Genomic DNA, 21,858 nt, shown 5'->3' with positions numbered 1-21,858 from the left:
TTCTAGAGAATCGACTCACAGATGGTGTTACGACCAACGGTCAGTGGGTCAGTCTCTCTTGGAATAGAGCACCCATCTGGGGCTCACGACGAGATTTCTATTATTGGCAAACAGTTGCGGGTTTGTTGATCTGGGGCGCTTTTCTGACGAGAAGGTGGATCTGTCGTTTACAATTGCTGCTGATCCTCCACAACGCAATCATTTTCGGTTCCGAGTCCCGTGGGACAATCGACCATATCTTACTGTCTCAGATTCGAGACTTCACTTTTCTTCTCCTCCTGCTACTCGCACTGCTACGGTGAAGGTATTGACCACGACTTCATACGGGACAACTGTGACTATCTGTGTTTTCTATTATATAGCATATTCGTATCCTTGTAAACGCCTGTTTATCCCCCATATCCACGGACACACCGTCCCGTAACGAGTTGGCTTCCAGGACTCCATCTCCATGGTAACGCGTTTATCACTCGTCGACATGTTGCTTTCCAAGAATCCATCTCCACGGAAACGTCTTTGCCCACTCATTTCCTAGCAATAGGTCTACATGTCACAATACGGAAAAAGGAAATAGTGGTTAGGCCGATCACTTCATCGTGTTGTATGATCTCTGCATTGCGGAACCTGTGAAAATTTACATTATTCTTTTATACGACGCTACATATTTCGGTGGATTTTTAAATAATATTTTAGAGGATCCAGTTTCCTCCATATTTCACCCTGAAAATGGGTATCGTAAGTTCCTCTGAAACCTTGGTAACTCTTACACAATATACAGCACGATATTCGAGAAAGAAGAAACCTCCTAATAATCATTGTTCTGTTATATTTATTTTCAGCAGAACTTACTAATGAGTGTGAGGCTTCATAGAATATGACACCTTGTCATTAGCAATGTTTTATGTCTTTCCTGAAGTTGCAAGACAGCCTTGCACTTATTTCCTTTGCATACTGAAACATGCACTTCGCCCTATCACGTCTTTCCTTGTCACGCAACCCAATCTTCTATGTTCCTCCCACACCGCAACCTCAGTCTCGCTCTGCCACAACCAATGGTTCCCAGTCACCCATTGCCCGGACTTCCCTTATATTCTAAGCACCAATTTGCAAATGTCGGTTCGAACAATCAGTCCAAATCCGAGGGCGGCGGAAAGTTATAGTAACAGAGAATATTCTGCTGTGAAGGGTAGTTGACCCTAAGCCATGTGACCAAACTGACACGTGTCCTTACTGAGAACTACGGAATATCTAAATCTGAGAACACGTAATCACGTACATTATCAATATTAGAGTCAATTTTACCGACCACACAACATATTTTTATTATTATTACACTATATGTTTCGACCTCAAGAGGTCATCCTCAGGTGTACGAACACAGCTGTATAATTACAGCTGTGTAATTCAGGCCTGCANTAGGAAGTGACTGAATAGCAAGTGAAAGTGAAAGCATAACTAGTGACCTGAATTGAAATTCGTTTCACAAATTTTAAATTTTAAATTTTAACTTTTGATATTTAGAATAATATTTTAACTTGTGTTTTGTGAGAGGAGCTTAATATATTATTGAGCGTGGGCCTGCATAAGATACAGGATCGAATAAGTGAGAAGACAATGTGATTGCGTGTAATTATACAGCTGTGTTCGTACACCTAAGGATGACCTCTTGAGATCGAAACATGTAATGTAATAATAATAAAAATATGTTGTGTGGTCGGTAAAATCGACTCTAACATTGATTAAATACACAACAGGATGCAAGAAACATACACAACAGGATGCAAGAAACAATTAAATTCACGTACTTTATGTTAGGAATTGAATGGAATATTTCCGATCCGTGTTCCATATCTCTCCCCTGGAAGGGCAGAATTGTTAAGACTACACAGCGAATGAAAGAAAAAATATACAAACTTATATTCTAATTAACAACTCTGTAACAACTGCATATATTTGTGTGTGGAGAGAGAGGGTCGTTACAGAGCGACGGCTATTGTATAGTTACTTATTTCGCGATCGTTGCTTAACAACGGGTCTACATGCAACAATATTTATTTAACAAGGCTTCTTCGCGTCTGTGAGTTAGAACACCGCGGTGAAATTATTCTCTCTCTATCTCATGAAGAAGTCCACTTTCGGAATGTAGTACCTGAGATAAACTATTGTTATTGGGGGTCCAATGGTTGTACTCAGCCCTGCTATATTAATGCTGTCACGTGATGGAGTGATTATAGACGAGGTTTAGGTTGGTAATCGGATTTATTAAACTTATACAACTCTTAACTATGCTTCACAAATATCTATTGCACACACTAGGTCTTCTCAGTCTGTTAGTGTTACCATTTACCGTTGCTTGCTGGCGGCTACTAGCAGCGGACTTTCCTCTTCCTCTGGGTTCGCGAACTATCCCCGTTCTCAACTTCCAGCTTATCACAGCAACAACTCACAATGACTGAAGCTCGGCAGCCCTCTAAGTCACTCACTGACTCACCAACCAACTCACTAAAAATCACTGACTCCTGACTTGTTCTTAACTAAATAACTTTCCTGGGGAGTAAAGTGCGGCCGGTGCGTAAGGCTGACAACCTTACCGCCATCTTTGAGCCAATTGTCTACATAATGTAGGACCCTCAACGTCTCACAACCCTATGGGCCTTCACGACCTGTTACAGGGATAGCTTTACTTTACTTTTTTTACTTACTTACTTTTTGCCGTAGAAACTTTTTTGTTTGCGGAGCCGTTAATTACTAACGGTTTTGCATAGTTGTTGAATGTGCTGTCGTTGCCTAGCGACGGGTCTACATGCCACAATACTGAGAGAGTACCTAAAAAAACAAAGGGCTTGTACTTCCTGGTCCGCAGATATTTCACCGTTTCACGCCACAAGCAGCCTAGGACCTTCAATAACTAATCGCTGGCGAGTGCAGTGTGATGGAGAACTCGCTTGCCGGCATGTGCCTGGAGAAACCAAGTTATGCCAGCTGGACCGATATTGTGTCAGATATTTTAGGTTTGAGGTTCTCACAGTAAAAATAGGTTTCCGCTTGCCTCTGCTGATTTCTTGCTTCTCTTACACTTACATCCCGAAGATGGAGGCGATCTATTCCTCCAAAACATGAAACTTCTACGAACTACAGTGCAAAACAACCCAGGAGACCGCAATCTTAAGTATGAGCTATGCTAACCACTCACAGCGCCTTATGCAGCTTATGTATGCAACATGCTGCACAGTGAGGCAGGAGAAGTTGCCGAGGATTTACGGCGCTCCACATTTTTCTTTAGCCAATTTTGCACCACCTCTTCAAGTGAAGTAAGTGTGTGTTAACACATTGCGGACCGGTTGTTTAAATATTTAAATCACCCTGGGGACCGGGGTTTTTAAGCCTAGCACCCTAAATTGTGTACTGTTTACTTTAAAAATTAATATAAAATCTAATTAATTTTATGAACTAAAATTTTTGGAGAACACTTATCAGAGCTCCTAGAAGTGCTTGCATGTGTGATATCTCTGGAAACATTCCCCTTTGTGAAGAAGCATCACGCAGAAGTTGTAGATGTACGCAGTCCTACTCTTCTTCTTGTAGACTGCGCGCACACGGCACTGCCTAGAAGGGTACTTCTTGAAGGGAAAGAACAAAGAGTTCTCGAAGGTGATTTATTGATAAATTTGAAATAATCGACGTAATCTGGTTCACTCTACAAGTTTACTACTGCACGGCTTTTAAATATGACAGATTGCACGAGATATTTTCTACGTGGTACGCTCAAAGCCTGTATCTCGCGACCGACTGAATTAGTGAGAAAAGTAAAGTAGGTGGTTGGTGTGGTAGTGAGTGACCACACAAAGAACAAGTCACGTGATTCATTACCGGCGTCTTCATTGGTGCGCTGTTGCCTAGCAACGCGCAGTAATATTCATTCACTGAGACATATCTTCCATTGTTGCACGTTCACCGTGTTTACCGAGCGTTGCCTAGAAACTCATTCAGCAAATCCGTTACAGTATTAAAATGAATCAAGAAGGCAAAGGATTCTTACTGCGGGTTGGACTCAGCTGAACCACGGTAGTGTCCAGGGGCTCTTGTGAACACAGCAGCAAACTTGCATGTTCAATAATTTCGAAAGAGAACGGTATCAAAATTACTTATGAAGGTAGCTACGTGCCCAACAGAGAAAACGCCACCCAGAACGAGAAGGATGTAGACTACAGAAATGCATATTGATGTTCCGGACACGGTAGGAATTCTTGAGGCAAACCTAAAACCTGCGGCGATTTTTGTGATTATAATGACCGTCATTCCGCCCCCTTGGTGCTCCTGCTAGGCGGAGACTTCCATGAAGAGGATGCCTTTGGTGGTCACCCCATAAACCACACGCCTGTTAATATATAAATTTGGTTGTACTCTTCAGTTTGCACGCGGTAGCGTAGTTGGTTGAGACACTGTGCTACAAGCCGGAAGGTAGCGGTTCGATTCCTCATGAAGTCATTTGATTTCTCAATTGACCTAATCCTTCCAGTCACTTTTTGGCCCGGAGTCGATTCAGCCTCTAACAGAAATGATTATCAGAAATTTTCCTGGGGGTAAAGGACGGCCGGCGCCTAAGGCTGACAAACTCACCGCCATCTGTGAGCCGAATATCCAGAGAATTGGGAGCCTCGGCTTCTAACAACCCAATGGGGTTCCACAACCTGTTACAGGGAGAGATTTGCTTAACTTTACAACCACCTGTGAGCCAATTGTCTAGAAAATGCGGAAGCCTCTACGTGTGCCATGGACCTCCACAGTCTGTTACAGGGATAGATTTTCTTAACCTCACCGCCAACTGTGAGCCGATTGTCTAGAAGATATGAGAACCTCGACGTGTCACATCTCCACGGCCTGTTACAGGGACAGATTTACTTTTTTACCTAAACGTTCAGTTTTCCTTACACGTATTACACACAAAAAAGTACGTATTTTGGTGATGAAAATAATGGGTCTTGAGATATTTATGGTTTAAGCGTTTCAAAACTTCCTGACTCTCAAGAAATGGATTTTCCAACGCCGTTTCTCTGCCTACATAATTTTCCTTTCACTATGGACAAAATGGATGAACAGTTTTTTTTATGTTCGATATTTAATGGTTCATTAGTGGGCACACGGTAGCTTAGGTGGTAAAGACATTATGCTGCAAGCTGGTAGGTCGCGGATTCGAGTTCCAGTGAGGTTAATTTTTCAATTTATCTAATTCTTCCAGCCGCACTATGGTCCTGGGGTCGACTCGGCCTCTAACAGAAATGAGTACCAGGAATCTTTCTGGGGATAAAGTGCGGCCGGTGCGTAAGGCTGACCATTTACCGCCATCTCTTAGCCAATTGTCTAGAGAATATGTGGGAACCTCGACGTCTCACAACTCTATGAGCCTTCACGGCCTGTTACCTTTAAGAATTCATCCATCATTTTTCGGTGCCCATTGAATTTAAACATTCAAGCTCTGTAAGTGTGAGCTCTTCAGAGAAGTTCTAGAAAACATAATGACAATTTTCTTTAAAATGGCTATGACGATTTCAGTTAAATTCTAGGAATTTATAAAGACTACCTCGATAAATAAAACTGCAAGACTGATATCCTCTATAAATTAATGGTTCTCGCACTAGGGGCTGATACACTGAGTGTCAGTCTTCTCAGAAGAACGTGATTCTAAATTTGATTAAAATTTTAACGTCAGTAGATGCAATGGATTCAGATGCAGTTGTGTGACTAAACTATCCTAACCCTAATTGACTATTTCAGTGTAGCAGAATTCTATGATGCATTAAGCCTATGTAAGAAATGATTTGCAATATATTTTCACACTTTTTCATAAATTGACGCGTTTTATTTTTGTATTTTATAGATATAATATACAGTTTCGTTGTATCTTAAACAAAGGCTAGCTCCGAAATAGAGCGAGTTGTAAGTTCCATTTTCTTATTTTATGAAATATAAACTGAGGTTCAATGGGTCAATATTTCTGAGCGAGAAGTTTAGTGTGGCTAACATTAATTTCCTACCGTCAGTAACACGAATATTGCGGATTTACATACACATGAGAGGGGCCCAAGCACAGCAGCATTTGTCAATGCCGTGTGGACAGCAGCGTGTGTAGGAGGGCTTCACCCAGGGAGCAGATGTTCCCTCAACTTCTTCCTTGGGAGATATGAGTTTGGACCTGGCTGTTTCTATGGGCTGAATAATGTTTTATTGGGGGAGCTTCCCAGCAGCAAGTTGAGCGCACAACTTTGCAACTTCACACAGAGCAGAGCCCACGGGGAGAAGCAACTTGCTCCGATGGGCTGCAACTTCTTACTTGAGCTCAAGTGTAGTTTGTTTCAGAAAACCATTTGGTGAATCACGTGATAGTGAGGTAAGCATGAAGTGATACGAGTTATAGTTTAGTGACAAAGTTAATGGCGACATTTTAAGAAAGAAGTCCATTTTACATCAAGTGATTAGATGCTCATCTACCGCACCTAACACCCTGCTGAACAGCACTGTCGCCTGAATTTTAACGCCATGTACTTCGGTGAGAGCCTGACATATCGGAGGAAAAGCAACCTCCAAACTTAGATTCAAAGAGTAAGCCAAGCAATAACAGGCCTCACCATAGCTCAAGCGGTTAGCCGCTGGCTTCACACCGCGGCGGCCCGGGTTCGATCCCGGGTCTGGTCAAGTGGGATTTGTGGTGGACAAAGTGGCGCTGGGGCGGGTTTTCTCCGAGTACTTCGGTTTCCCTTGCCAATCTTCATTCCACCAAATTCTCCATCATCATAATCATTCGGGACAGGCTACAATAGGCCAATCAGTGGCCGCCGTGCCGAGTGGACCCAGTTGGACTCAACTCCCCATTAAGTGAACTAAAAAAGTCAAGCAAGATACTATCAGAAGCGGGCGACAAGCTGCGTCTCATCGGAGAAAGTGTGANTTTGGATCATCTTCAGAGGCACCAAACACTTTTTAGAAACCACTATCACAGCAGTTGTCATATCAAATACACATATAATGTCCAAGTACACAATGTTCCATCTATCACTCACAGCAGCCTTTCTGGTTATAGAAATATTTTGTTTTAAAGCTTTAAAACTTTGTTAAAAATTGAAAATCATAAACCATATGGTTCGTGTCAATAACCTCTGTCGTCTCTCTTCAAGGTGGCCGATGTTGTGCCTCCTATGTAACTTGATTAGGGAGATTCTTAATATTGTCCGTTATGATTTCTTGGCCCGCTGTGCTGTGTATACACAACACCGAGAGAAACCACGAAGAACCTACGTCAGGACAGTTGGCAACCCTGCCGAGATTCGAACAGAAATCTTCCGGAATAGAAATCACAAGCTTTAATGCTACACCAACATATTCAGTCCTGTGACGTGGTTACTGCGGCCCCCTTCGTCTTGTTGCGTGAAGCTATTACGTGTAGTAATGTTTTAATTTGCATTCGTGGAGTTTTGCTTCTAGGGCTTAATGGGAAATGTTTAAAAATATATAAAAATCTGATAGCATTAAGCGCATTTGACGTTCTTACAGCAGTGACTATGACCAGCATTGCCTTCTGGGACGTAAAGTCGTTTATTCCACTTGAATTTCGACTTAATTTTTTTCTTTCTTGGTCGATTCTTGGTAAGTTGGATTTACGACTCGAATGATTGAATCAATACACACCTCTGAAACGTCGGTGAAATTCTGTCGGTCAACATGGCATTACGTTCCTGAAAACAGTACTTTTTTGCATTTGAACTATTTAAGTTTGTGTGCAAAGTATACGTTTTACACTATTTATGAAACGCGCATATATGTGACCCACTACACAAGTTTCACTTGCGCCGCCGAACTGGCATATTCCAATGCATGATTTATGATTCGAAATTAAATTAAGTCTTCCTAGGAATACACAACTCTGGGGCGAAACTGCTCTAAGCAAACTCTTTACATAGTAACTGCATAATCCAATTACATGTTCTGAAATAATGTGCGCATCTGCACAAGCATGTGTCAGTTTCGAAATTATAAAATATTCATGCAAATTTGCCCTATATCAAGTTCATGTGTTTCAGTATATCACGCCGTCGTGCCGCCGTTAAGAAAGTTGAATATTCACTTAACTAATCTTCAACTTGGCCTGCCATTTTCCAAGGAATTCGCAGAATCACAAATTGGAGACACTGTATATGGTGAATATGCACGTACAGTGGATGAATATTATCAGGACATATAAACCGTGTAAGACTTTGTGTCATATGATGACTTTTACTTCAGTAAAGGGGACGGTTTATACCTGGGAACTAGATGAATACAGAAGGGAGAGTCAGTGAGCAAGTCACAAATGGAAGTAAAACAGCTGCAATGGATGTAATAGGTTTCCTATGTATATCACTAGGTAGCAGCACAGTCCATCTTCATGACAGTCTCGGTGGCAGACACGCATGCGCATGTTCATTTGCTTGTTTCAGTAGTCAAATGACGATCGTGCTTGAGGAGTGTACTACCGAAGAGCAGCGTTTTGTTGTTCGTTTCTTTTGTGGACAAAAAAACTCGATGCAAAATATATCCGTAAAGAAATGTTTCCTATTTACGGTGGGAAGTGTATGTCGCGTGAAGCGGTTCACCTCGATGATGACGAAGTTTGAAACGGAGGAGCCGAAGTGGCCGAGACAACAGTCAAGAGACATGTGTGCTGCGGGTTTCGGTGCACTGGTAAAGCGGTGGGACAAGTGTATCAATGTTGCTGGAGGATAGGTCGAGAAATAAATGTTTTTTTTACAGGTTCTGATATGACATGTTTTACGTTGTATATCTATTTGTGATATATTTAATGACTCTGCCTCATATATTCAAGTAGGAGAAGGTACAAAATGGTCGCAAGAGAAAGTCTCATGCATGCCTCAGAAACAGTAAAATATACCATATGTTTGCAGATCTTTAAAGTCGACCCGAACAGGAGAAGAATAATTCCGATTGGTGTACCAGAACACGCGTCAAACGAACACCGCACAGGGCTCCTTTCGATTTCCCGAAACCCATGCAAAGGTAAGCCTCCACAAAGTTAAATTTAATGAATGAATTTAATATGTTACTTTTTGCAGGTTCTAAGATTGTTGTGTTCCATTACGAGTCAGAAACAAAAATGCAGAAACTTAGATTCGTCGAAAATTCGCAAAATTAATACCACCCAAATCATTTAGAATAGCTCTACATTCGTATTAGTGTCGCAAAAAGTGAGTAATATTTTATTTTGAAAAAAAAACTACAACGTGAGTCTGAATTGTTGTCGGGGTTTTCGTGGCATATAGTTTTCAGACTGGAAATAACAGAATACAAATGCTCATGGGATATGAAAGTGAACTCAATAATTTTAATTGGTAATGGTATACTCGCAGCATTGATGTCTGGGAGAAAATACGACGTCATACCTCAAGGTGGCGATTGTATTATTTGCTGTTTCCGGTTTGAAAACATAGGCCACGGAAACACTAACAATAATGTAACGTATATAGCTATTCAATGGCGCGATAAACACCTTCTCGCTGAAGCTCACGTAACAATAGGACTAACGTTTATTGCTCGTTGCTAGGAATCAGTCAGCGCGCTAGTGTACTGACGAGATTGCTATCACGTGATTCGTTTTCAATGTGGTCCGCGCCATACCCAGTCTTAAGCATCAGAAATGTAAACGCGTCTACGATAATAGGTGTTTTCATGGAGTCCGTGCCGACAGTTTATAAGTGACAGCGAAGGTCATTTGCAGTCAGTCGTAGCTGAGAAGCCGTGAGTCAAGGACTCGAAGCCGCCGAAGAAAGAAATTTTGAGGATTCAGCTGTGAAGTGTTAATAGATCTCGAAGGCCTTATGTGCTATAGTTAAAGTGAAGGCGTAAGAGCTAATTGTAGTTACGACTAGTTAAGATCCAATAAAGAGATGCACCAATTCAAACCTACGTCTTAGTCACTGAGACACGTGACAGTACATTGAAGACCTGAGAAGTACATGTAGAAATTTAGTTGACAAACCCAAAATAGAGAGACCGCTTCGGATACATAGGAGTCTGTGAGATGGCGGCATTAGAATCAAAATATTTGAAGGGGGCGGGGGTTCACTGCGGTAACTGTGAAGAATATTGTCTCCTGGGGTATGATGCCGTGGAATCTCGTAAACATTTTATAACCTTATGAAGAAATTTATTCTATATTCTTCTCTGAAGTTATAGGTGATTCTTAATGGTCAACAAATATCTAACAGAATACACCTCGTCCCATCCAAGGAAACAGTAGTTTGTAAAAAATTTGTATTTATTGGATTTTATGTGTAAATGTAACTTACTTGAATTGCCTCACGTTAGAATTTGGATTGAATTCTTAAACGCGGGACACTGAACCTGTGGGTTTCATAAAACATATGCTAGGGAACACCTAGGTAAACACGTTCCCGCGACGAAAAATTCATGGCCAAAAATAGACAAATTGCTTTCCATTGCTAGGCAGCGAGCAGCAAACGAGCTTCGTCAACAATAGAGGACGTGTTTTCTACATGGCCCGTGGCGCCCCAGACGGGGCTCCACAGCAAAACTGACTGACCGACCGACCGTCAGTCGCAATGTGGCTTTGACTTTGACTAACCAAGACAGTGACAGAATTCCGAGTTCTCGGCGGAAGATAACCACGGAATGTTCGTCGAGGAAGGATAATAATACTTGATGTGTAATTAGAAAGCTTCATTAATGTGTAATACTTGGAGTGTGTGATTCAGTGAAACTGTTTAGTTCCTGCGTTTAAGTTGCGGTACCATGAGAGGACCAGTATTTGTGTAAATCAACGATAACGCTGTATTTAAATGTGATTAAGAGAGATTTTAACCGAAGTGCCAATAAATTCAATCGTCCGAACTAGAAACCCTCATTTTCGTCGCGCGTAGCACCCTAAACTTGAAAATATTTTAGACTGTAGACACGTTACTGGGCAACCATCTCGAGATAAGTAAATATAGAAGAACCGTTATTGAGTAACGGCTTCGCAAACAAACCACAAAAATGAAAAGCGGTGTTTTCTGTGAGGTCCGTATCCAGATGATATCAGTGAGACAAGTTGGGAGCTGTAGTTAGTTGAGTTCAGTCAATCAGAAAACTTGGAAGTTGATGTGGGATTACTGCTAGCCTGGGAGTCAATTGTGGGATATTCGCCAGCCGGTAGGGACGTAAGAAGAGGACATTGTTGGGATCCGTTACCAGGACACGTCTAGTAAAAACAAATTGAAAAATTTAGTATGTGCTGTAGTGAGAAGACGAGCGCATGAATTAGCGAGATCGTTATAATTACTTGTATTTACAATCCTAAGTTGTCAATAAATTCAGTCACTAATGCAAACCCCGTCTATAGCCACTCAGACATTTGAGAATATATAACTCCTTGACTAACTGAGCAAAGGACTTTAGCCCATAAAATAAAACTTTTTAAAAATACCCCGGCAGAGAAATTTACGAATTGTGGATTTAACTCCATGTACTATGGGATTGTGAATACGTCATTTTCAGTTCATCGTATAGACATCATGTGGTGATTAAGCAAGTCACAACAAACTTCCGATATCCATGCTACGGTGGGAACTTCAACCACACTTTCGCAGGATTTTCATGCCGCAAATTTGCCTACACAATTTATGACGCATCCTGGTTCCAAGAGCCAGTAGGCCTCAACTATAAGGACCTGTAGAACTGTAAAGTAATCCGCATAATTCATTGAGCAAATGAGTGAGCTTGCAAGTTGCGGAGCCACAAACGCCAGATGGTGAGTGCTGCGGTCGCCCCCCCCCTCCCCTTCTGCTGCTTTTGCGGTCTCCAGAGGTTTGGATGTGGCGACAACTTCGACAGCAACTCGCCTTGCAGTTAGTTGCTTATGAGTGGCGGCTGAGTATCCTCAAGGTCCGTGTACCGGACAAAGGGACGTGGCTTGAACTAAGTATTTGCAGGTTCACAGAACAGAAATCTTTTTGAGTGCGCCATTCTGCGTGTTTCATATCGTTTTTGATTTTGTTCACTTATTAATTTTGGATGTTGTTTGCAACTAATTGCCTCATGTAGGCCTCGTTTTCCTCGGGTAATGTTCTTACTGGCTGTGTTTGCTTGCAATGTTAAGGTTCTTATCCACGTTTTTGGTTTACTACGTAGGTTACATTTTAATCATTGTCGAGAAGATGCAGTTCATCTTCAGTAAATTCAATAGTTTGCGAACGGTTGTTAGTGTATACTGCCTCATGATGGCTTTATAAACCCGAAACATGTAGCACACTGCCGTACCGTTAAGATCAATTCACTCATTATACACAGTAAATGTGAAAAATATTTTGATAGTTGTTNTTAATTTTGGATGTTGTTTGCAACTAATTGCCTCATGTAGGCCTCGCTTTCCTCGGGTAATGTTCTTAATGGCTGTGTTTGCTTGCAATGCTAAGGTTTTTATCCACGTTTTTGGTTTACTACGTAGGTTACATTTTAATCATTGTCGAGAAGATGCAGTTCATCTTCAGTAAATTCAATAGTTTGCGAACGGTTGTTAGTGTATACTGCCTCATGATGGCTTTATAAACCCGAAACATGTAGCACACTGCCGTACCGTTAAGATCAATTCACTCATTATACACAGTAAATGTGAAAAATATTTTGATAGTTGTGTTGAGGCGGGAAAACAATAATTAAATTATATTTATATAGATTTACTGGTTGAAAGGAGATTTAATTAACAAGATCAAACAGCAACAGTGACAAATAATTTATCCGGTATGAACTGAATAATGCGAAAATGGGCAATATGCAAGAAATGCTTTCTTTTGTTTTCCTTGGCACTACAGCCCCAGTGGGCCTAGGCCTACCTCCATGAACTTCTCCGTTCACTTCGGTGTTTCTAGATCTTACACATTCAGTAGGACTCCTTGGGCGGGTGATCAGCTCGTCGCAAGGCCTCTACCTGTACACAAACTAAACATCCATGCCCTGAGTGGGATTCGAACTCACGATCCCGGCTTCCGAGCGAGTGAAAACAGTACATACCTTAAACCGCTCGACTACCGTGACCGGCCGCAACAAATGCTTAGACAGGCGAGAAACATGATGTAAATATACATACCAAAACACATAATTAACAATCATTAACAGGGGCCTAGTTAGCAGAGCCGGTACAGTAAGTAAGCTATGGGCTACAGGACCGGGGTTCTACTCCTGGCAGGCACAGTAACTTGCTCTTCGTCACTGCACCGGCTTACCCAGTCTCCCTTCCAACGCGTACCAAAGTGTGAAGCTGGCCACTCGCCTGCATCCAGCCTCTTGTTTGCACATGCTCTGTACTTCCACTGTCCCATATGTCTCGACGCAGTCGGTCTAATTTTGCTTCCTGATGAATGTTCGTTGATAGACGGTGCAACATGGCGGCGCCGAACAGGTTATCTAGCTCTAGGGTTCTAGTCTTTTACTTTGGGGGTGCTGGAGGTGAACCTCCATCTGTTCCTGGCTATACTGACAGGCATTCCGCATACATTCAGATGCCAGGACATATATTAAATAGGCCGTGGTCTCAGCCTTCGGTAAAGGCAAGGTAAACGTAAAGTTGTCCCGCTACTTAAGTAATTAAGGACCATGTCAAGAAGACGTATGTGAGAGTGGATGCGTACATCCTTATTTTCTTGACCTCTGCACTAGTTTCAGGTGAGTAGTAAGCTTCACGATCCGAGGAAAGAACCCCCGATATCCATTGTATAGGAGGCTGGTGGGCCTCAGAACCGCTCGGGACGATGTGCAGAAGAGAACATTCTTGACTCTACTGTTACTAGAACTCCAGACCCTCGGCCGTCCAGCCCGTAGCCAGTCGCTATACCGAATGCGCTATCCCAGCTCCAGACTTACCATTTTGAATCCTTTAAAATTTATTATCTAGTTTTCATACTACAATCTGATACTATATACCCGCAGTACTGAAATGATCGTAAAACAAGGTACACTACAAAATTACGAGGAAAAAAGTAGTATAGAAACATGCTCTGAGAGATGGCACGACAAAATGGACACTTATCGTGGCTTGTATGCAGAATATTCTATGAACACATTTGAATAAATACAGCACATTGTGTTATATTCAGGCATCGATCGCAGCACAGTTGGACACACATCCGCAGTGGCACCACTTTCATAACTGCACGGGAACTGCTCCTGGACTGGGATTCCTAGTGCGTGACAGGTCACATACAATGATTTCCTAACTGTACCCTTCTGTATAGCACGAGGACACACGCCAAACGACGAATACTACACGTAAGTTGTGTTAAATTAAATTTCATTTTCGATGCGAGTCAGAAGACAAAGGGGCTGCTCTGTTTGGCTGCAGAGTCTGTATTCCAGACCTTCACAATTTAGTACGTCTCGTTTCAGTCGTATTTGCATACCTTGCATCCATTTGAACTCACCATGGCATGGAACGTCGAGTTGCATATGGAAGAGCCTTACTGTTACCATCGCCTTGCATCCCCATCTGAAATTATATAAACTATGTAAGAGACGAAAGCTATTAAGTATACAGAGGATGAGTCACAGGCCAGTAATAATTTCGCTATATATGTGATTCCGATACGTCTGGGACTAATACACGTGCACTAGTCGTCGTGTGAGTGCTAAAGTGTTCTGTCTCCAAGTACGGACGAAAATAAGATAAAGCAGTTTTCTTACTATCGGTGTTCTGTTGCACACATTTATATAAGGTAGAAATGCCGCACCATGGCTCAAGCGGTTAGTCGCTGGCTTCCTACCGCGGCGGTCCGGGTTCTATCCCGGTTCTGGTCAAGTGGGATTTGTGGTGGAGAAAATGGCGCTGGGTCGGGTTTTCTCCGAGTACTTCGGTTTCACCTGCCAACCTTCATTCCACCAAATTCTCCATCATTATAATCACCCGGGGCAGGCTACAATAGGCCAATCAGTGGCCGCCGTGCCGAATGGACCCAGTTGGACTCCACCCCCCACTAAGCTAAATATTTAAGTTAGAAAGGTAAAATTCCCCCTGTAATTAGTTAAACACTATGTCATGAAGACATAGGAGGAAGTGGGGGCATAGCTCCTCCTTTCTTAATCTCGGCACTAGGTGGGGGTGTCTGGTGAGCTTCAAGCCCAGGCCGCCATACCCCCAGGGAAGAAGCCCTCGGTACCCATTTGATAGGAGGATTGATGAGCCCCAAAGCCGGTCTGGACACAAACAAAAATCTCGACCCTGAAAGTAATCGAAGCGTGGCTGTCCAGTAAATGGGCCGTCGGTACACCGACTGAAATAGATCTACTTTGATTGCGAGTGGAATTTCAGAATATGTTTTGTTCTAGGTCATATTTAGACTGCAGCTAATTCCCTAACTTCAAACCCATTTACCTCACAATTGGTGTTGATGGACAGCGTACACTGCAGTACACACGTGACATACCGGCACATTCAAGCGGCCTTCAAAGTGGGGATTATGATTGGAAGTTCCGTTGGCCATTAAAATTCTAGCTCCTGGTGACATAAAGAAATTTGCAACTGCCATGACAGCATGACAGTTAGCTGTACGCACAATCAGTTCTCAAATTAAAGAGGCAATTGCTTTTGACAGTTCATGCCATGTCTCCATCAAAATGTACGCTGACGGAATTGCACCCAGTAAACCGAGAATCTCGTCGCTTTCATGCGGAATTTTAAAGAGCCAATGAGAGCGTTACTCCGAAAAGCATTTAAATTTTATATGTAATGGCATAATTTGGGGCACGCGGTAGCGTAGTTGGTTGAGGCACTATGCTACAAGCAGGGAGGTCGCGGAATCGAGTCCCGATGAAGTGAATATTTTTCAGTTTACCTAAATCTACCAGCCGCACTATGGCCCTGGGTTCGACTCAGCTTCTAACAGAAATGAGTACCAAGAATCTTTCTGGGGTGTAAAATGCGGCAGGCGCGTAAGGCTGTCAACCTTACCGCCATCTGTGAGTCGATTTTCTAGACGATATGGGAACCTCAACCTGTCACAAACCTATGGGCCTTCACGGCCTGTTACAGGGATAACTTTAATGGCATAATTACGCATCAGAATTGAACAATTCTGTGCGCAGAATTTAAATTTTTATTTTCTGTTTCCGTCTGGAAACCCGCGAAATAGAAGACAAAACTGGAAACTAATCGGACGTAAATTTTGAGTCCTTACAAGGTTTCGGTAACATTGTGAATTTCGCTTCCTTCCAAGGCTTAGGAAATGGGACAGCCCAAGGCAGTGATCAAATGTGTCAAGTGAATCAATGGTCGCCTTGGAAGGTGCCTGAGGCATTCATTTGGAATGCCATCAGTTCCGCATGCCTTTCTCAATTTCAAGCAATAAATTAGTTTCTGTACGTCACATGGTCCTATCCTCTCATGGGCCTTGTTGTCTACGGCTCGGAGCAGAGCTTGGACCCTAGCATCCACCCACCGTTCACGTTTTTCGTCACACAAGTTATGGTGTGTGAAGTGATTTACCAAGCGGTCAGCAGTTGCGTTAGCTTTCTCGGACGGATGAAATTTAAGGCATGTAGGACCATGAATGGCAGTTCACGTCCTTGGTCCATGCCTCTTTAGGAGGGATTTTGCAAGTAGCCATATAGCCTGAGGTGTAACTTCAGCGTTACCTATCTTTGTTTCCCACCGTTCAAGTGCCTATTTACGGGTCATTCGCCTAATTGACTTCGTGACCCAATTAGCTGCCATTTTACACGCTGGATCCCTGGTTTCTTACCACAATTTTCATAGCCACTGTTTTTGTTTAATAGCCGTTCTAGCCCAGGAAGATAGTTTATGTCCGACAGTGTAACTTTACTTGTCGACAGCCTATATGCCGAAGCAAGAGATGTTGTAAAGTCGTGGACCACTTTATCGGCTTCTACCCCGAGTTAATTTAGATTTTCGGTGATATGAATTCAGAGACGAGGCTTTGGAACCTATTTCAATCTGAATGTTTCGGTAGGAACCGAAATATTCGTAATTTTGACATGAACTAGGATATGGAATATTATTGGTAGGTGATCTGAGTCCGAAATGTCGGAGAGAGTGACATCAGACACTCTGAAGTTTCGATGGACCGCAGTATCCAGCACGTCACTTTTTCCGGCGGGGAATAAAAGTGGGGCATTGTGGTGCTGAAATTTCGAATTGGCTCAAGTCGAATAAGGCCAATAGTCTCTCGCCTGAAGGATTTGAAACTGCACTATTCCAAAATTCGTGCGTAGCATTCTGATCATCTGCTAGAATAGAGTTTCGTTTGAAGCTTAAGAGCTCGGTGATGTCAGCAGCTTTCCAGGTACGGCCCGGAGATTTATAAACGGCTGCAAGTAGAACTTCACTATCACCAGTTGGTATGCAGACCCCTGTCGCTTCTACTGAAACAAGGGGTGGTAGGTCTATATAGTTGTGGGGGATGCCTTTTCTAACTGCAACAGCAGTTCCACCTTTCCTGCCCGGGTGGTGATCGGTTCGATGACTCTGTTAATTTGGAATAAGACCTCTCATGAGATTTCAGATGTGTCTTTGAAAACAGAGCGACATCTACATGCAGGTCTTTCCGCTGTTTACTGAGCCTAGCAATGCCATTCGCATTAAATGCTATGACCTCGAGGAGCCTATGAATTCTAGCGGCCATTTTGCTCCATGAGATTTAAGACAATTCTTGTAATGGCCAATATTTTAGCCTCCTCTAACACAGCACCACTAGACCCTGTCATAATCTGCTCTACTACCGTTACTACTATTTTCAACATTTTGTCCAGAGACAAACTGTTTACATTTGGGGCCCAAACTGACTGACCTGTTGTCAGGGATAAGGCTGCAGGGACCCTGGTTTCGAGTGTGTCGGGACCTGCTACAGCCATAACATAAAAAATGGAATTTATTTTCCGCTAAACCAATCTGCAGAAAAGAATAAATCTTTTCTTGAAGTGCGTAAGTGTGTTCATTATGTTCTAAGAGTTTAATTCAGATCCGTCAAGGCGTTCAAGCCTGAACACCCCTGTACTCCAGTGTTGTCACACTCTATGTTCATAGATTCCTGTGTTCAGCTTTGGACTGAATCTTCACAAACTTTTAATTCATAAAAGGACTGACAGTGAGTGTGGTACTTCGTATAGGTAAAGTAAAGCTATTTCTTTAACAGGCCACGGAGGCCCATAGGGTTGTGAGATGTTGAGGCTCCAACTTTTTCTAGGCAGTCGGCTCACAGATGGCAGTGAGGTTGTCAGCCTTACGCTGATATTGATGGGCTGAAGTTGAGAATTATCGCAGCTGTCGAGACAATTGACATGGACATGTTAGAGAGAGCATGGGATGAGCTGGAGAACAGACTGGACATTTGTCGAGCCACGAATGGAGCTCACATCCAGCATCTTCAGGGCATGTAAAACTTTCAGAATTTGTCATTCAAATGTCACTAGTTACAATTATGTAGCTGTAATACTTGCTTTTTTGTAACAAATTAAAATGTATCAGTGACATTCTGTATGTTCACCGGGGCTAGACAGAAGCGCGTGAGGCTGGTTTTCCTATACTTTGCAACCGTCTGTTGCACCGAGATGTAATTTTGTTTGATTTATTTGCTTTCCCTTTGATACAGTCTTTCAGGCTATCATTGAACATTATTTCGATATATAATAATTGCATAGGGTTGAAGGTATGTCTGATATAATGAAGTGGTATAACAGTTGAGTTCGTGCCACTCGAATGGAAGGGTTGGCTTTTATTAGAAAGAGAGCATTTGTGCTTGTGGTCACAGAATATTAATTTGTTCCATGGTAGGTAGTTTGGTTGGCCACTACCAGTTTACTGCTTGATTAAGAGCAATATAATATTAGCCGTGTTCTGTTAAAGGAAGAGTGACTTAAGATGTAAACAAGGGGGGTACGATAAGTTGTTTTAACCGTATCGATTTTTCATGAAAATCAGTACGAAACTATTGTTGCAAATATGAGTCATCAGCTAAGGAGTACTGGGTTTGTGGATTTTGTTCATCGCCTGGTATTATAAAACAGATATATAACAAAAGGTTTCGGAGACTGGATCTGTTTCCATCCCCAGGTGAGAGGTGGGAGGCTCCAGCCTCAGAAGCAGTCAGGATCCATCGCGTCATCATTTGTTAAAAATCAATTTAAGCGTAGAGAGTTCGCGCAGAAAATCCCGTTGTTCTTGTTTGAAACTCACAAAAATATCACTTATAGCAGTAGTTCATTGGAACATGCTTTTATTTTGTAATTCCTTTGGGTGGGGGTAAGACTAAGTCCACTTATATACAACTTATTTATTTGTCCGTCACAACACAACAATAAAAGAACTTGAAGGACAATGCCCAGATGTAGTTCTGCTACATGTTTCGGCCACAAGTGGCCATTGCCAGGCAAACACATTTCAACAAACGTACACCACTGAACTGCAGTACACAAAATTTGATATAATGTCATAAATCATTTAAGATAATTTGCAATAAGAATACAATAAGTAGGTTATTTAAAACCAATAAAAGTCATATATAAAAAACAAAATTAAAATTTGATTGATGTTTTGATTGATCAGTCGTTGTTTACCTCCCATACATTACGTACAATTCTCCGTATGATGAGACTCCAAGTATTCCATTAATTATTGGCCCTCCTATACAATTGTATAATGAAACACTGAAATTTACTATTTGTCAACGGATACATATGTGAAGGGGAACCAACAACTGATTCGATGTTAAAAAACATCAATCAAATTTTAATTTTGTTTTTATATGACTTTTGTTGGTTTTAAATAACCTACTTATTGTATTCTTATTGCATATTATCTTAAATGATTTATGACATTGTATCAAATTTTGCGTACTGCAGTTCAGTGGTGTACGTTTGTTGAAGTGTGTTTGCCTGATGATGGCCACTAGTGGCCGAAACATGTAGTTCTTTTATTGTTGTGTTATGACGGTCAAATAAAGAAGTTGTATATATTGTAACACAACAGGATGCATGAAATGGAAACTAAGTCCACTTGGTACGTCGGCCACTATTTGGCCTATTGTACTAGTCCAGGACAATAGATGAGTGTGGAGCAGTCGGTGGAATGAGAATTGGCAAGGAAAATCGGAAGTACTCTGCGAAAACCTCACCCAATGCTACTTCGTCCACCACAAATCCCACATTACCTGACCTGGGCTCGAACCCGGCCGCCCGCTATGGAAAGCCTGGGACTGAGCAATGGCACGGCCTTCATTAGAACCACGCACCACGCCTTCCAGTGCTTCAGTAATCAGATCCGTGACAGGATGCAGCGCTGTCCACGTGGTTGTTTCTTGTTTTGTTTGCTGACGGCCTCCAGCGTATGTAGGTTACATAGCGATGATTGAGTTCTCAACTGAGGGGCACACTGAACAAAGCAGCCCTACTCTGCCAGATGTTCTAAGTATACTTCCTTCACACGAATCAATCTGACATCAACAACAGCAATAAATCATAGAACTTGCCGAGGAAGCCCCAGGAGATAATCAGGAACACTGCCAGACTTCCCGGATAATCTATGTCTGTATGGCGCAGCCCTTGGAAATCCCCACCCGCGTCTCCGCTCACTTTTCAAAGTTTTCAGTAAAATCATGCACACCCCTTTTAACAATCAAAATGCTTATTTTCTATATTTGCATATTAAACTATTCATATTATAACGCGTTAGTGACTAGAAACGGGGGTTGGATTGGTAATTGGATTTATTGGATTATTTTAACTCGAAACTACAAACAAATACAACCCTACGGCTAATCTACACCCTTAAGAAATCACTATAGCACACGCCTATTCTTTTATGTCTTTACTAGTCGTTGCTTGGTAAAGGCTTCTAACAGTTACGTCCTGGGTGACTCGTTACCATATTCGAAATCTTAACTTATCAAGTCATGATTATAAACCGATAGAGAAATAAGAGAAAGCGGGGGAAGTATTAACAAGCACTACATTTAGGTGGGAGCAAGAAATATTTTCTTAATGTCCGGTTTAGAGAATTCTCAGACAGTGTCCGTTCTCGACTCCTTTGGTGTCCTCATTTTACTACCTCGGCATGGACTGTGTACACAACACCGCCTCCAAGAATTCCTATATTATTGCGGGCTGTGTATTATTGACATGTTTACCGGTCGTTGCCTAGCAACGGATGTCTTTTCTGGATCCGTCATTCCGCTTTCAGTCGTCATGTCACAACACACGTATAGTCAGATATTTTCAGAATTTTAAAATGTGATGACTGAACAGCACACAGAATATATTGTCACGTATAGGGTGGTGCGCGTGACGAAAATAACAGGTTCTGCTTCGGATGATTGGATTTATTAGCACCTTGCTAACAAGTTTTCTGAGTCACACTTATATACAATTCTGTAGTTTATTTATAGAATTTCCAATCACCGTAGCACACGCACTAGGAATCCTAGTCTTACTAGCCGTCTCCTGGCAACGGATCTCAACACATAAATTAGTACTTTAATCACTATAAAGTCTTCTTGCTATTTCGTCTTCAGTCACTCTGGAACCTCGGAACTAAAAATTCTTCTGAACTCACTCCTCCAGCTTACGGCTGACTCGTAACTGCCTTGAACTAACTCTGTCACTGCATTCACTTCTGTCATTATCACTGCAGAGACACCACGGAAAACATCGTCTCTATTGTCTCACTGCTTACACGGAAGTGTGGTTAGAGAGCCGTTGCTTAGAAACGGGTTGCATAATCCCTCTGTTCCACCGCTGCTTGGTGAGGACGACATAGAAAACACAGTCTCAACTATTGTTAGGTGTTTGACCGTGTTTACAGAGCTGATGCCT

General features: G+C 42.1%; 1 protein-coding gene across 1 annotated transcript in view; it reads left to right on the top strand.

The window, feature by feature from the left end:
- LOC111870344 (chaoptin) overlaps window positions 1–21,858 on the top strand; it is a 568,027-nt gene that overhangs the window by 50,861 nt on the left and 495,308 nt on the right. Inside the window, exon 2 of the mRNA XM_033753788.1 lies at window positions 8,937–9,048. The gene's annotated coding sequence lies outside the window, so the exon portion shown is untranslated. The remainder of the gene's footprint in view (window positions 1–8,936; window positions 9,049–21,858) is intronic.

Source organism: Cryptotermes secundus, unplaced genomic scaffold (assembly GCF_002891405.2).
Source record: "Cryptotermes secundus unplaced genomic scaffold, Csec_1.0 scaffold391, whole genome shotgun sequence".
Taxonomy (NCBI): Eukaryota; Metazoa; Arthropoda; class Insecta; order Blattodea; family Kalotermitidae; genus Cryptotermes; species Cryptotermes secundus.
The sequence above is the reverse complement of the archived record's forward strand: the minus strand, read 5'-3'. Positions and strand labels throughout refer to the sequence as shown.